Source organism: Schistocerca serialis, unplaced genomic scaffold (assembly GCF_023864345.2).
Source record: "Schistocerca serialis cubense isolate TAMUIC-IGC-003099 unplaced genomic scaffold, iqSchSeri2.2 HiC_scaffold_1257, whole genome shotgun sequence".
Lineage (NCBI taxonomy): Eukaryota > Metazoa > Arthropoda > Insecta > Orthoptera > Acrididae > Schistocerca > Schistocerca serialis.
In genome coordinates, this window is record NW_026047466.1 from 98220 (window position 1) to 110956 (window position 12737).

The 12737-nt window shown below is 50.3% G+C and overlaps 22 non-coding genes across 22 annotated transcripts; all 22 read left to right on the top strand.

Annotated features, from left to right (window-relative positions):
- The first annotated feature begins 394 nt into the window (after nt 1-394).
- Nucleotides 395-466, top strand: Trnat-cgu (transfer RNA threonine (anticodon CGU)). The gene has a single exon. It is a non-coding gene; the product is annotated as a tRNA-Thr (tRNA).
- A 333-nt stretch (nt 467-799) lies between these two features.
- On the top strand, nt 800-873 carry Trnan-guu (transfer RNA asparagine (anticodon GUU)). Its single transcript has one exon. It is a non-coding gene; the product is annotated as a tRNA-Asn (tRNA).
- Nucleotides 874-1562: 689 nt separating this feature from the next.
- On the top strand, nt 1563-1634 carry Trnat-cgu (transfer RNA threonine (anticodon CGU)). The gene has a single exon. It is a non-coding gene; the product is annotated as a tRNA-Thr (tRNA).
- A 333-nt stretch (nt 1635-1967) lies between these two features.
- Trnan-guu (transfer RNA asparagine (anticodon GUU)) lies at nt 1968-2041 on the top strand. The gene has a single exon. It is a non-coding gene; the product is annotated as a tRNA-Asn (tRNA).
- A 689-nt stretch (nt 2042-2730) lies between these two features.
- Nucleotides 2731-2802, top strand: Trnat-cgu (transfer RNA threonine (anticodon CGU)). Its single transcript has one exon. It is a non-coding gene; the product is annotated as a tRNA-Thr (tRNA).
- Nucleotides 2803-3135: 333 nt separating this feature from the next.
- On the top strand, nt 3136-3209 carry Trnan-guu (transfer RNA asparagine (anticodon GUU)). The gene has a single exon. It is a non-coding gene; the product is annotated as a tRNA-Asn (tRNA).
- A 689-nt stretch (nt 3210-3898) lies between these two features.
- Nucleotides 3899-3970, top strand: Trnat-cgu (transfer RNA threonine (anticodon CGU)). The gene has a single exon. It is a non-coding gene; the product is annotated as a tRNA-Thr (tRNA).
- A 333-nt stretch (nt 3971-4303) lies between these two features.
- On the top strand, nt 4304-4377 carry Trnan-guu (transfer RNA asparagine (anticodon GUU)). Its single transcript has one exon. It is a non-coding gene; the product is annotated as a tRNA-Asn (tRNA).
- A 689-nt stretch (nt 4378-5066) lies between these two features.
- On the top strand, nt 5067-5138 carry Trnat-cgu (transfer RNA threonine (anticodon CGU)). Its single transcript has one exon. It is a non-coding gene; the product is annotated as a tRNA-Thr (tRNA).
- A 333-nt stretch (nt 5139-5471) lies between these two features.
- On the top strand, nt 5472-5545 carry Trnan-guu (transfer RNA asparagine (anticodon GUU)). Its single transcript has one exon. It is a non-coding gene; the product is annotated as a tRNA-Asn (tRNA).
- A 689-nt stretch (nt 5546-6234) lies between these two features.
- Nucleotides 6235-6306, top strand: Trnat-cgu (transfer RNA threonine (anticodon CGU)). Its single transcript has one exon. It is a non-coding gene; the product is annotated as a tRNA-Thr (tRNA).
- A 333-nt stretch (nt 6307-6639) lies between these two features.
- On the top strand, nt 6640-6713 carry Trnan-guu (transfer RNA asparagine (anticodon GUU)). Its single transcript has one exon. It is a non-coding gene; the product is annotated as a tRNA-Asn (tRNA).
- A 689-nt stretch (nt 6714-7402) lies between these two features.
- Nucleotides 7403-7474, top strand: Trnat-cgu (transfer RNA threonine (anticodon CGU)). The gene has a single exon. It is a non-coding gene; the product is annotated as a tRNA-Thr (tRNA).
- A 333-nt stretch (nt 7475-7807) lies between these two features.
- Trnan-guu (transfer RNA asparagine (anticodon GUU)) lies at nt 7808-7881 on the top strand. Its single transcript has one exon. It is a non-coding gene; the product is annotated as a tRNA-Asn (tRNA).
- Nucleotides 7882-8570: 689 nt separating this feature from the next.
- Trnat-cgu (transfer RNA threonine (anticodon CGU)) lies at nt 8571-8642 on the top strand. Its single transcript has one exon. It is a non-coding gene; the product is annotated as a tRNA-Thr (tRNA).
- A 333-nt stretch (nt 8643-8975) lies between these two features.
- On the top strand, nt 8976-9049 carry Trnan-guu (transfer RNA asparagine (anticodon GUU)). Its single transcript has one exon. It is a non-coding gene; the product is annotated as a tRNA-Asn (tRNA).
- Nucleotides 9050-9738: 689 nt separating this feature from the next.
- Nucleotides 9739-9810, top strand: Trnat-cgu (transfer RNA threonine (anticodon CGU)). Its single transcript has one exon. It is a non-coding gene; the product is annotated as a tRNA-Thr (tRNA).
- A 333-nt stretch (nt 9811-10143) lies between these two features.
- Trnan-guu (transfer RNA asparagine (anticodon GUU)) lies at nt 10144-10217 on the top strand. The gene has a single exon. It is a non-coding gene; the product is annotated as a tRNA-Asn (tRNA).
- A 689-nt stretch (nt 10218-10906) lies between these two features.
- On the top strand, nt 10907-10978 carry Trnat-cgu (transfer RNA threonine (anticodon CGU)). The gene has a single exon. It is a non-coding gene; the product is annotated as a tRNA-Thr (tRNA).
- A 333-nt stretch (nt 10979-11311) lies between these two features.
- Nucleotides 11312-11385, top strand: Trnan-guu (transfer RNA asparagine (anticodon GUU)). Its single transcript has one exon. It is a non-coding gene; the product is annotated as a tRNA-Asn (tRNA).
- A 689-nt stretch (nt 11386-12074) lies between these two features.
- Nucleotides 12075-12146, top strand: Trnat-cgu (transfer RNA threonine (anticodon CGU)). The gene has a single exon. It is a non-coding gene; the product is annotated as a tRNA-Thr (tRNA).
- Nucleotides 12147-12479: 333 nt separating this feature from the next.
- Nucleotides 12480-12553, top strand: Trnan-guu (transfer RNA asparagine (anticodon GUU)). The gene has a single exon. It is a non-coding gene; the product is annotated as a tRNA-Asn (tRNA).
- Nucleotides 12554-12737: the final 184 nt, after the last annotated feature.

The following is a 12737-nucleotide window of genomic DNA, read 5'->3' on the forward strand; positions in this document are numbered from 1 at the left end:
TTTGTATTTGGTGTGTCTTAAGTGTCGGTCTGCAGTAGGCCGCTGTTGGCCGAGCGACGTGCAGTCGCCTTACATGAAGCCCCATGGGCAACGCCAGTGCCACTGTGGACAACAGCGCACTGTAGCCAGAGAGAGGAGCCGAAAGGCGCATTTCGCAGTCGAGCCACGCTATCCCACAAGCTGTGCACTAGGTCAGGATTGTGCAGACCGCAAACTTTTGGTGGGCCGACGCTCGTCGTCGATCGTAAGGGCGAAACATTCAAGAGATTTGGAAAACGGCAATGTGGACACCCCCAGCAGCAGCTGTGTGCCAAATCCGATATCTGGTCGAGGGCTGCAAGACTCAGTATGATGAAGTAACAATTTGGGGATAGCTCACAAACGCTAAGATGCCGCCTTCTTAGCTCAGTGGTAGAGCACTGGTCTCGTAAACCAGGGGTCGTGAGTTCGAACCTCACAGAAGGCATTCATTTCTTAAACCTTCCTGCAAGGAGCGGAGCTATCTCGAGCAGCATCTAACACATGGCAGTACACTGAATGAAAGGGATGTTCTACAACCTATGACAAGTATTCTACTGGCCTCAGAGGTTTTCTGAATGCATAGGCAGAACATTGGTTTGTATGCATTTTGTAGTATAATGTCATGCTTGGCGATGTCATTCGTTTACGAGCCTCGCTACAGTGTGCATGCACGTTATCCATGTGAAGAGGCGTAAGCAAATGCTACCATTCTGCGAGATTGCTGCAGAAGGTATACGAATTGCGTTGATATACAGAGCACAAGGGAGCCAAAGTCAAGGCCTCCGTGGCGCAATCGGCTAGCGCGTTCGGCTGTTAACCGAAAGGTTGGTGGTTCGAGCCCACCCGGGGGCGAAATCGTTCTAACCGGCACCGAGGTGAGGACGTACGTCAACTTTGTTAGAGATACACAGCTAGTGTGACAATTTGGCTGCGTTTGAGTGATGCCACAGAGCCTTATACACATTCAGCCAAGTGACACTGTAGGTAAAAACATGGCCCTACACAGACGTTCTGCTGTTTTCCTTTTTATTCGTCATGTGTGACACTGCAGTAGAGGGACGCCCGCTACAAAAGACGTATTCTTTACATTCAATTTCAGCATATACGTCGCGAGTGCCATATGACAGGGCCTGTCTCTCGATGTCGATTTGTATTTGGTGTGTCTTAAGTGTCGGTCTGCAGTAGGCCGCTGTTGGCCGAGCGACGTGCGGTCGCCTTACATGAAGCCCCATGGGCAACGCCAGTGCCACTGTGGACAACAGCGCACTGTAGCCAGAGAGAGGAGCCGAAAGGCGCATTTCGCAGTCGAGCCACGCTATCCCACAAGCTGTGCACTAGGTCAGGATTGTGCAGACCGCAAACTTTTGGTGGGCCGACGCTCGTCGTCGATCGTAAGGGCGAAACATTCAAGAGATTTGGAAAACGGCAATGTGGACACCCCCAGCAGCAGCTGTGTGCCAAATCCGATATCTGGTCGAGGGCTGCAAGACTCAGTATGATGAAGTAACAATTTGGGGATAGCTCACAAACGCTAAGATGCCGCCTTCTTAGCTCAGTGGTAGAGCACTGGTCTCGTAAACCAGGGGTCGTGAGTTCGAACCTCACAGAAGGCATTCATTTCTTAAACCTTCCTGCAAGGAGCGGAGCTATCTCGAGCAGCATCTAACACATGGCAGTACACTGAATGAAAGGGATGTTCTACAACCTATGACAAGTATTCTACTGGCCTCAGAGGTTTTCTGAATGCATAGGCAGAACATTGGTTTGTATGCATTTTGTAGTATAATGTCATGCTTGGCGATGTCATTCGTTTACGAGCCTCGCTACAGTGTGCATGCACGTTATCCATGTGAAGAGGCGTAAGCAAATGCTACCATTCTGCGAGATTGCTGCAGAAGGTATACGAATTGCGTTGATATACAGAGCACAAGGGAGCCAAAGTCAAGGCCTCCGTGGCGCAATCGGCTAGCGCGTTCGGCTGTTAACCGAAAGGTTGGTGGTTCGAGCCCACCCGGGGGCGAAATCGTTCTAACCGGCACCGAGGTGAGGACGTACGTCAACTTTGTTAGAGATACACAGCAAGTGTGACAATTTGGCTGCGTTTGAGTGATGCCACAGAGCCTTATACACATTCAGCCAAGTGACACTGTAGGTAAAAACATGGCCCTACACAGACGTTCTGCTGTTTTCCTTTTTATTCGTCATGTGTGACACTGCAGTAGAGGGACGCCCGCTACAAAAGACGTATTCTTTACATTCAATTTCAGCATATACGTCGCGAGTGCCATATGACAGGGCCTGTCTCTCGATGTCGATTTGTATTTGGTGTGTCTTAAGTGTCGGTCTGCAGTAGGCCGCTGTTGGCCGAGCGACGTGCAGTCGCCTTACATGAAGCCCCATGGGCAACGCCAGTGCCACTGTGGACAACAGCGCACTGTAGCCAGAGAGAGGAGCCGAAAGGCGCATTTCGCAGTCGAGCCACGCTATCCCACAAGCTGTGCACTAGGTCAGGATTGTGCAGACCGCAAACTTTTGGTGGGCCGACGCTCGTCGTCGATCGTAAGGGCGAAACATTCAAGAGATTTGGAAAACGGCAATGTGGACACCCCCAGCAGCAGCTGTGTGCCAAATCCGATATCTGGTCGAGGGCTGCAAGACTCAGTATGATGAAGTAACAATTTGGGGATAGCTCACAAACGCTAAGATGCCGCCTTCTTAGCTCAGTGGTAGAGCACTGGTCTCGTAAACCAGGGGTCGTGAGTTCGAACCTCACAGAAGGCATTCATTTCTTAAACCTTCCTGCAAGGAGCGGAGCTATCTCGAGCAGCATCTAACACATGGCAGTACACTGAATGAAAGGGATGTTCTACAACCTATGACAAGTATTCTACTGGCCTCAGAGGTTTTCTGAATGCATAGGCAGAACATTGGTTTGTATGCATTTTGTAGTATAATGTCATGCTTGGCGATGTCATTCGTTTACGAGCCTCGCTACAGTGTGCATGCACGTTATCCATGTGAAGAGGCGTAAGCAAATGCTACCATTCTGCGAGATTGCTGCAGAAGGTATACGAATTGCGTTGATATACAGAGCACAAGGGAGCCAAAGTCAAGGCCTCCGTGGCGCAATCGGCTAGCGCGTTCGGCTGTTAACCGAAAGGTTGGTGGTTCGAGCCCACCCGGGGGCGAAATCGTTCTAACCGGCACCGAGGTGAGGACGTACGTCAACTTTGTTAGAGATACACAGCTAGTGTGACAATTTGGCTGCGTTTGAGTGATGCCACAGAGCCTTATACACATTCAGCCAAGTGACACTGTAGGTAAAAACATGGCCCTACACAGACGTTCTGCTGTTTTCCTTTTTATTCGTCATGTGTGACACTGCAGTAGAGGGACGCCCGCTACAAAAGACGTATTCTTTACATTCAATTTCAGCATATACGTCGCGAGTGCCATATGACAGGGCCTGTCTCTCGATGACGATTTGTATTTGGTGTGTCTTAAGTGTCGGTCTGCAGTAGGCCGCTGTTGGCCGAGCGACGTGCAGTCGCCTTACATGAAGCCCCATGGGCAACGCCAGTGCCACTGTGGACAACAGCGCACTGTAGCCAGAGAGAGGAGCCGAAAGGCGCATTTCGCAGTCGAGCCACGCTATCCCACAAGCTGTGCACTAGGTCAGGATTGTGCAGACCGCAAACTTTTGGTGGGCCGACGCTCGTCGTCGATCGTAAGGGCGAAACATTCAAGAGATTTGGAAAACGGCAATGTGGACACCCCCAGCAGCAGCTGTGTGCCAAATCCGATATCTGGTCGAGGGCTGCAAGACTCAGTATGATGAAGTAACAATTTGGGGATAGCTCACAAACGCTAAGATGCCGCCTTCTTAGCTCAGTGGTAGAGCACTGGTCTCGTAAACCAGGGGTCGTGAGTTCGAACCTCACAGAAGGCATTCATTTCTTAAACCTTCCTGCAAGGAGCGGAGCTATCTCGAGCAGCATCTAACACATGGCAGTACACTGAATGAAAGGGATGTTCTACAACCTATGACAAGTATTCTACTGGCCTCAGAGGTTTTCTGAATGCATAGGCAGAACATTGGTTTGTATGCATTTTGTAGTATAATGTCATGCTTGGCGATGTCATTCGTTTACGAGCCTCGCTACAGTGTGCATGCACGTTATCCATGTGAAGAGGCGTAAGCAAATGCTACCATTCTGCGAGATTGCTGCAGAAGGTATACGAATTGCGTTGATATACAGAGCACAAGGGAGCCAAAGTCAAGGCCTCCGTGGCGCAATCGGCTAGCGCGTTCGGCTGTTAACCGAAAGGTTGGTGGTTCGAGCCCACCCGGGGGCGAAATCGTTCTAACCGGCACCGAGGTGAGGACGTACGTCAACTTTGTTAGAGATACACAGCTAGTGTGACAATTTGGCTGCGTTTGAGTGATGCCACAGAGCCTTATACACATTCAGCCAAGTGACACTGTAGGTAAAAACATGGCCCTACACAGACGTTCTGCTGTTTTCCTTTTTATTCGTCATGTGTGACACTGCAGTAGAGGGACGCCCGCTACAAAAGACGTATTCTTTACATTCAATTTCAGCATATACGTCGCGAGTGCCATATGACAGGGCCTGTCTCTCGATGACGATTTGTATTTGGTGTGTCTTAAGTGTCGGTCTGCAGTAGGCCGCTGTTGGCCGAGCGACGTGCAGTCGCCTTACATGAAGCCCCATGGGCAACGCCAGTGCCACTGTGGACAACAGCGCACTGTAGCCAGAGAGAGGAGCCGAAAGGCGCATTTCGCAGTCGAGCCACGCTATCCCACAAGCTGTGCACTAGGTCAGGATTGTGCAGACCGCAAACTTTTGGTGGGCCGACGCTCGTCGTCGATCGTAAGGGCGAAACATTCAAGAGATTTGGAAAACGGCAATGTGGACACCCCCAGCAGCAGCTGTGTGCCAAATCCGATATCTGGTCGAGGGCTGCAAGACTCAGTATGATGAAGTAACAATTTGGGGATAGCTCACAAACGCTAAGATGCCGCCTTCTTAGCTCAGTGGTAGAGCACTGGTCTCGTAAACCAGGGGTCGTGAGTTCAAACCTCACAGAAGGCATTCATTTCTTAAACCTTCCTGCAAGGAGCGGAGCTATCTCGAGCAGCATCTAACACATGGCAGTACACTGAATGAAAGGGATGTTCTACAACCTATGACAAGTATTCTACTGGCCTCAGAGGTTTTCTGAATGCATAGGCAGAACATTGGTTTGTATGCATTTTGTAGTATAATGTCATGCTTGGCGATGTCATTCGTTTACGAGCCTCGCTACAGTGTGCATGCACGTTATCCATGTGAAGAGGCGTAAGCAAATGCTACCATTCTGCGAGATTGCTGCAGAAGGTATACGAATTGCGTTGATATACAGAGCACAAGGGAGCCAAAGTGAAGGCCTCCGTGGCGCAATCGGCTAGCTCGTTCGGCTGTTAACCGAAAGGTTGGTGGTTCGAGCCCACCCGGGGGCGAAATCGTTCTAACCGGCACCGAGGTGAGGACGTACGTCAACTTTGTTAGAGATACACAGCTAGTGTGACAATTTGGCTGCGTTTGAGTGATGCCACAGAGCCTTATACACATTCAGCCAAGTGACACTGTAGGTAAAAACATGGCCCTACACAGACGTTCTGCTGTTTTCCTTTTTATTCGTCATGTGTGACACTGCAGTAGAGGGACGCCCGCTACAAAAGACGTATTCTTTACATTCAATTTCAGCATATACGTCGCGAGTGCCATATGACAGGGCCTGTCTCTCGATGTCGATTTGTATTTGGTGTGTCTTAAGTGTCGGTCTGCAGTAGGCCGCTGTTGGCCGAGCGACGTGCAGTCGCCTTACATGAAGCTCCATGCGCAACGCCAGTGCCACTGTGGACAACAGCGCACTGTAGCCAGAGAGAGGAGCCGAAAGGCGCATTTCGCAGTCGAGCCACGCTATCCCACAAGCTGTGCACTAGGTCAGGATTGTGCAGACCGCAAACTTTTGGTGGGCCGACGCTCGTCGTCGATCGTAAGGGCGAAACATTCAAGGGATTTGGAAAACGGCAATGTGGACACCCCCAGCAGCAGCTGTGTGCCAAATCCGATATCTGGTCGAGGGCTGCAAGACTCAGTATGATGAAGTAACAATTTGGGGATAGCTCACAAACGCTAAGATGCCGCCTTCTTAGCTCAGTGGTAGAGCACTGGTCTCGTAAACCAGGGGTCGTGAGTTCGAACCTCACAGAAGGCATTCATTTCTTAAACCTTCCTGCAAGGAGCGGAGCTATCTCGAGCAGCATCTAACACATGGCAGTACACTGAATGAAAGGGATGTTCTACAACCTATGACAAGTATTCTACTGGCCTCAGAGGTTTTCTGAATGCATAGGCAGAACATTGGTTTGTATGCATTTTGTAGTATAATGTCATGCTTGGCGATGTCATTCGTTTACGAGCCTCGCTACAGTGTGCATGCACGTTATCCATGTGAAGAGGCGTAAACAAATGCTACCATTCTGCGAGATTGCTGCAGAAGGTATACGAATTGCGTTGATATACAGAGCACAAGGGAGCCAAAGTCAAGGCCTCCGTGGCGCAATCGGCTAGCGCGTTCGGCTGTTAACCGAAAGGTTGGTGGTTCGAGCCCACCCGGGGGCGAAATCGTTCTAACCGGCACCGAGGTGAGGACGTACGTCAACTTTGTTAGAGATACACAGCTAGTGTGACAATTTGGCTGCGTTTGAGTGATGCCACAGAGCCTTATACACATTCAGCCAAGTGACACTGTAGGTAAAAACATGGCCCTACACAGACGTTCTGCTGTTTTCCTTTTTATTCGTCATGTGTGACACTGCAGTAGAGGGACGCCCGCTACAAAAGACGTATTCTTTACATTCAATTTCAGCATATACGTCGCGAGTGCCATATGACAGGGCCTGTCTCTCGATGTCGATTTGTATTTGGTGTGTCTTAAGTGTCGGTCTGCAGTAGGCCGCTGTTGGCCGAGCGACGTGCAGTCGCCTTACATGAAGCCCCATGGGCAACGCCAGTGCCACTGTGGACAACAGCGCACTGTAGCCAGAGAGAGGAGCCGAAAGGCGCATTTCGCAGTCGAGCCACGCTATCCCACAAGCTGTGCACTAGGTCAGGATTGTGCAGACCGCAAACTTTTGGTGGGCCGACGCTCGTCGTCGATCGTAAGGGCGAAACATTCAAGAGATTTGGAAAACGGCAATGTGGACACCCCCAGCAGCAGCTGTGTGCCAAATCCGATATCTGGTCGAGGGCTGCAAGACTCAGTATGATGAAGTAACAATTTGGGGATAGCTCACAAACGCTAAGATGCCGCCTTCTTAGCTCAGTGGTAGAGCACTGGTCTCGTAAACCAGGGGTCGTGAGTTCGAACCTCACAGAAGGCATTCATTTCTTAAACATTCCTGCAAGGAGCGGGGCTATCTCGAGCAGCATCTAACACATGGCAGTACACTGAATGAAAGGGATGTTCTACAACCTATGACAAGTATTCTACTGGCCTCAGAGGTTTTCTGAATGCATAGGCAGAACATTGGTTTGTATGCATTTTGTAGTATAATGTCATGCTTGGCGATGTCATTCGTTTACGAGCCTCGCTACAGTGTGCATGCACGTTATCCATGTGAAGAGGCGTAAGCAAATGCTACCATTCTGCGAGATTGCTGCAGAAGGTATACGAATTGCGTTGATATACAGAGCACAAGGGAGCCAAAGTCAAGGCCTCCGTGGCGCAATCGGCTAGCGCGTTCGGCTGTTAACCGAAAGGTTGGTGGTTCGAGCCCACCCGGGGGCGAAATCGTTCTAACCGGCACCGAGGTGAGGACGTACGTCAACTTTGTTAGAGATACACAGCTAGTGTGACAATTTGGCTGCGTTTGAGTGATGCCACAGAGCCTTATACACATTCAGCCAAGTGACACTGTAGGTAAAAACATGGCCCTACACAGACGTTCTGCTGTTTTCCTTTTTATTCGTCATGTGTGACACTGCAGTAGAGGGACGCCCGCTACAAAAGACGTATTCTTTACATTCAATTTCAGCATATACGTCGCGAGTGCCATATGACAGGGCCTGTCTCTCGATGTCGATTTGTATTTGGTGTGTCTTAAGTGTCGGTCTGCAGTAGGCCGCTGTTGGCCGAGCGACGTGCAGTCGCCTTACATGAAGCCCCATGGGCAACGCCAGTGCCACTGTGGACAACAGCGCACTGTAGCCAGAGAGAGGAGCCGAAAGGCGCATTTCGCAGTCGAGCCACGCTATCCCACAAGCTGTGCACTAGGTCAGGATTGTGCAGACCGCAAACTTTTGGTGGGCCGACGCTCGTCGTCGATCGTAAGGGCGAAACATTCAAGAGATTTGGAAAACGGCAATGTGGACACCCCCAGCAGCAGCTGTGTGCCAAATCCGATATCTGGTCGAGGGCTGCAAGACTCAGTATGATGAAGTAACAATTTGGGGATAGCTCACAAACGCTAAGATGCCGCCTTCTTAGCTCAGTGGTAGAGCACTGGTCTCGTAAACCAGGGGTCGTGAGTTCGAACCTCACAGAAGGCATTCATTTCTTAAACCTTCCTGCAAGGAGCGGGGCTATCTCGAGCAGCATCTAACACATGGCAGTACACTGAATGAAAGGGATGTTCTACAACCTATGACAAGTATTCTACTGGCCTCAGAGGTTTTCTGAATGCATAGGCAGAACATTGGTTTGTATGCATTTTGTAGTATAATGTCATGCTTGGCGATGTCATTCGTTTACGAGCCTCGCTACAGTGTGCATGCACGTTATCCATGTGAAGAGGCGTAAGCAAATGCTACCATTCTGCGAGATTGCTGCAGAAGGTATACGAATTGCGTTGATATACAGAGCACAAGGGAGCCAAAGTCAAGGCCTCCGTGGCGCAATCGGCTAGCGCGTTCGGCTGTTAACCGAAAGGTTGGTGGTTCGAGCCCACCCGGGGGCGAAATCGTTCTAACCGGCACCGAGGTGAGGACGTACGTCAACTTTGTTAGAGATACACAGCTAGTGTGACAATTTGGCTGCGTTTGAGTGATGCCACAGAGCCTTATACACATTCAGCCAAGTGACACTGTAGGTAAAAACATGGCCCTACACAGACGTTCTGCTGTTTTCCTTTTTATTCGTCATGTGTGACACTGCAGTAGAGGGACGCCCGCTACAAAAGACGTATTCTTTACATTCAATTTCAGCATATACGTCGCGAGTGCCATATGACAGGGCCTGTCTCTCGATGTCGATTTGTATTTGGTGTGTCTTAAGTGTCGGTCTGCAGTAGGCCGCTGTTGGCCGAGCGACGTGCAGTCGCCTTACATGAAGCCCCATGGGCAACGCCAGTGCCACTGTGGACAACAGCGCACTGTAGCCAGAGAGAGGAGCCGAAAGGCGCATTTCGCAGTCGAGCCACGCTATCCCACAAGCTGTGCACTAGGTCAGGATTGTGCAGACCGCAAACTTTTGGTGGGCCGACGCTCGTCGTCGATCGTAAGGGCGAAACATTCAAGGGATTTGGAAAACGGCAATGTGGACACCCCCAGCAGCAGCTGTGTGCCAAATCCGATATCTGGTCGAGGGCTGCAAGACTCAGTATGATGAAGTAACAATTTGGGGATAGCTCACAAACGCTAAGATGCCGCCTTCTTAGCTCAGTGGTAGAGCACTGGTCTCGTAAACCAGGGGTCGTGAGTTCGAACCTCACAGAAGGCATTCATTTCTTAAACCTTCCTGCAAGGAGCGGAGCTATCTCGAGCAGCATCTAACACATGGCAGTACACTGAATGAAAGGGATGTTCTACAACCTATGACAAGTATTCTACTGGCCTCAGAGGTTTTCTGAATGCATAGGCAGAACATTGGTTTGTATGCATTTTGTAGTATAATGTCATGCTTGGCGATGTCATTCGTTTACGAGCCTCGCTACAGTGTGCATGCACGTTATCCATGTGAAGAGGCGTAAGCAAATGCTACCATTCTGCGAGATTGCTGCAGAAGGTATACGAATTGCGTTGATATACAGAGCACAAGGGAGCCAAAGTGAAGGCCTCCGTGGCGCAATCGGCTAGCGCGTTCGGCTGTTAACCGAAAGGTTGGTGGTTCGAGCCCACCCGGGGGCGAAATCGTTCTAACCGGCACCGAGGTGAGGACGTACGTCAACTTTGTTAGAGATACACAGCTAGTGTGACAATTTGGCTGCGTTTGAGTGATGCCACAGAGCCTTATACACATTCAGCCAAGTGACACTGTAGGTAAAAACATGGCCCTACACAGACGTTCTGCTGTTTTCCTTTTTATTCGTCATGTGTGACACTGCAGTAGAGGGACGCCCGCTACAAAAGACGTATTCTTTACATTCAATTTCAGCATATACGTCGCGAGTGCCATATGACAGGGCCTGTCTCTCGATGTCGATTTGTATTTGGTGTGTCTTAAGTGTCGGTCTGCAGTAGGCCGCTGTTGGCCGAGCGACGTGCAGTCGCCTTACATGAAGCCCCATGGGCAACGCCAGTGCCACTGTGGACAACAGCGCACTGTAGCCAGAGAGAGGAGCCGAAAGGCGCATTTCGCAGTCGAGCCACGCTATCCCACAAGCTGTGCACTAGGTCAGGATTGTGCAGACCGCAAACTTTTGGTGGGCCGACGCTCGTCGTCGATCGTAAGGGCGAAACATTCAAGAGATTTGGAAAACGGCAATGTGGACACCCCCAGCAGCAGCTGTGTGCCAAATCCGATATCTGGTCGAGGGCTGCAAGACTCAGTATGATGAAGTAACAATTTGGGGATAGCTCACAAACGCTAAGATGCCGCCTTCTTAGCTCAGTGGTAGAGCACTGGTCTCGTAAACCAGGGGTCGTGAGTTCGAACCTCACAGAAGGCATTCATTTCTTAAACCTTCCTGCAAGGAGCGGGGCTATCTCGAGCAGCATCTAACACATGGCAGTACACTGAATGAAAGGGATGTTCTACAACCTATGACAAGTATTCTACTGGCCTCAGAGGTTTTCTGAATGCATAGGCAGAACATTGGTTTGTATGCATTTTGTAGTATAATGTCATGCTTGGCGATGTCATTCGTTTACGAGCCTCGCTACAGTGTGCATGCACGTTATCCATGTGAAGAGGCGTAAGCAAATGCTACCATTCTGCGAGATTGCTGCAGAAGGTATACGAATTGCGTTGATATACAGAGCACAAGGGAGCCAAAGTCAAGGCCTCCGTGGCGCAATCGGCTAGCGCGTTCGGCTGTTAACCGAAAGGTTGGTGGTTCGAGCCCACCCGGGGGCGAAATCGTTCTAACCGGCACCGAGGTGAGGACGTACGTCAACTTTGTTAGAGATACACAGCTAGTGTGACAATTTGGCTGCGTTTGAGTGATGCCACAGAGCCTTATACACATTCAGCCAAGTGACACTGTAGGTAAAAACATGGCCCTACACAGACGTTCTGCTGTTTTCCTTTTTATTCGTCATGTGTGACACTGCAGTAGAGGGACGCCCGCTACAAAAGACGTATTCTTTACATTCAATTTCAGCATATACGTCGCGAGTGCCATATGACAGGGCCTGTCTCTCGATGTCGATTTGTATTTGGTGTGTCTTAAGTGTCGGTCTGCAGTAGGCCGCTGTTGGCCGAGCGACGTGCAGTCGCCTTACATGAAGCCCCATGGGCAACGCCAGTGCCACTGTGGACAACAGCGCACTGTAGCCAGAGAGAGGAGCCGAAAGGCGCATTTCGCAGTCGAGCCACGCTATCCCACAAGCTGTGCACTAGGTCAGGATTGTGCAGACCGCAAACTTTTGGTGGGCCGACGCTCGTCGTCGATCGTAAGGGCGAAACATTCAAGAGATTTGGAAAACGGCAATGTGGACACCCCCAGCAGCAGCTGTGTGCCAAATCCGATATCTGGTCGAGGGCTGCAAGATTCAGTATGATGAAGTAACAATTTGGGGATAGCTCACAAACGCTAAGATGCCGCCTTCTTAGCTCAGTGGTAGAGCACTGGTCTCGTAAACCAGGGGTCGTGAGTTCGAACCTCACAGAAGGCATTCATTTCTTAAACCTTCCTGCAAGGAGCGGAGCTATCTCGAGCAGCATCTAACACATGGCAGTACACTGAATGAAAGGGATGTTCTACAACCTATGACAAGTATTCTACTGGCCTCAGAGGTTTTCTGAATGCATAGGCAGAACATTGGTTTGTATGCATTTTGTAGTATAATGTCATGCTTGGCGATGTCATTCGTTTACGAGCCTCGCTACAGTGTGCATGCACGTTATCCATGTGAAGAGGCGTAAGCAAATGCTACCATTCTGCGAGATTGCTGCAGAAGGTATACGAATTGCGTTGATATACAGAGCACAAGGGAGCCAAAGTGAAGGCCTCCGTGGCGCAATCGGCTAGCGCGTTCGGCTGTTAACCGAAAGGTTGGTGGTTCGAGCCCACCCGGGGGCGAAATCGTTCTAACCGGCACCGAGGTGAGGACGTACGTCAACTTTGTTAGAGATACACAGCTAGTGTGACAATTTGGCTGCGTTTGAGTGATGCCACAGAGCCTTATACACATTCAGCCAAGTGACACTGTAGGTAAAAACATGGCCCTACACGGACGTTCTGCTGTTTTCCTTTTTATTCGTCA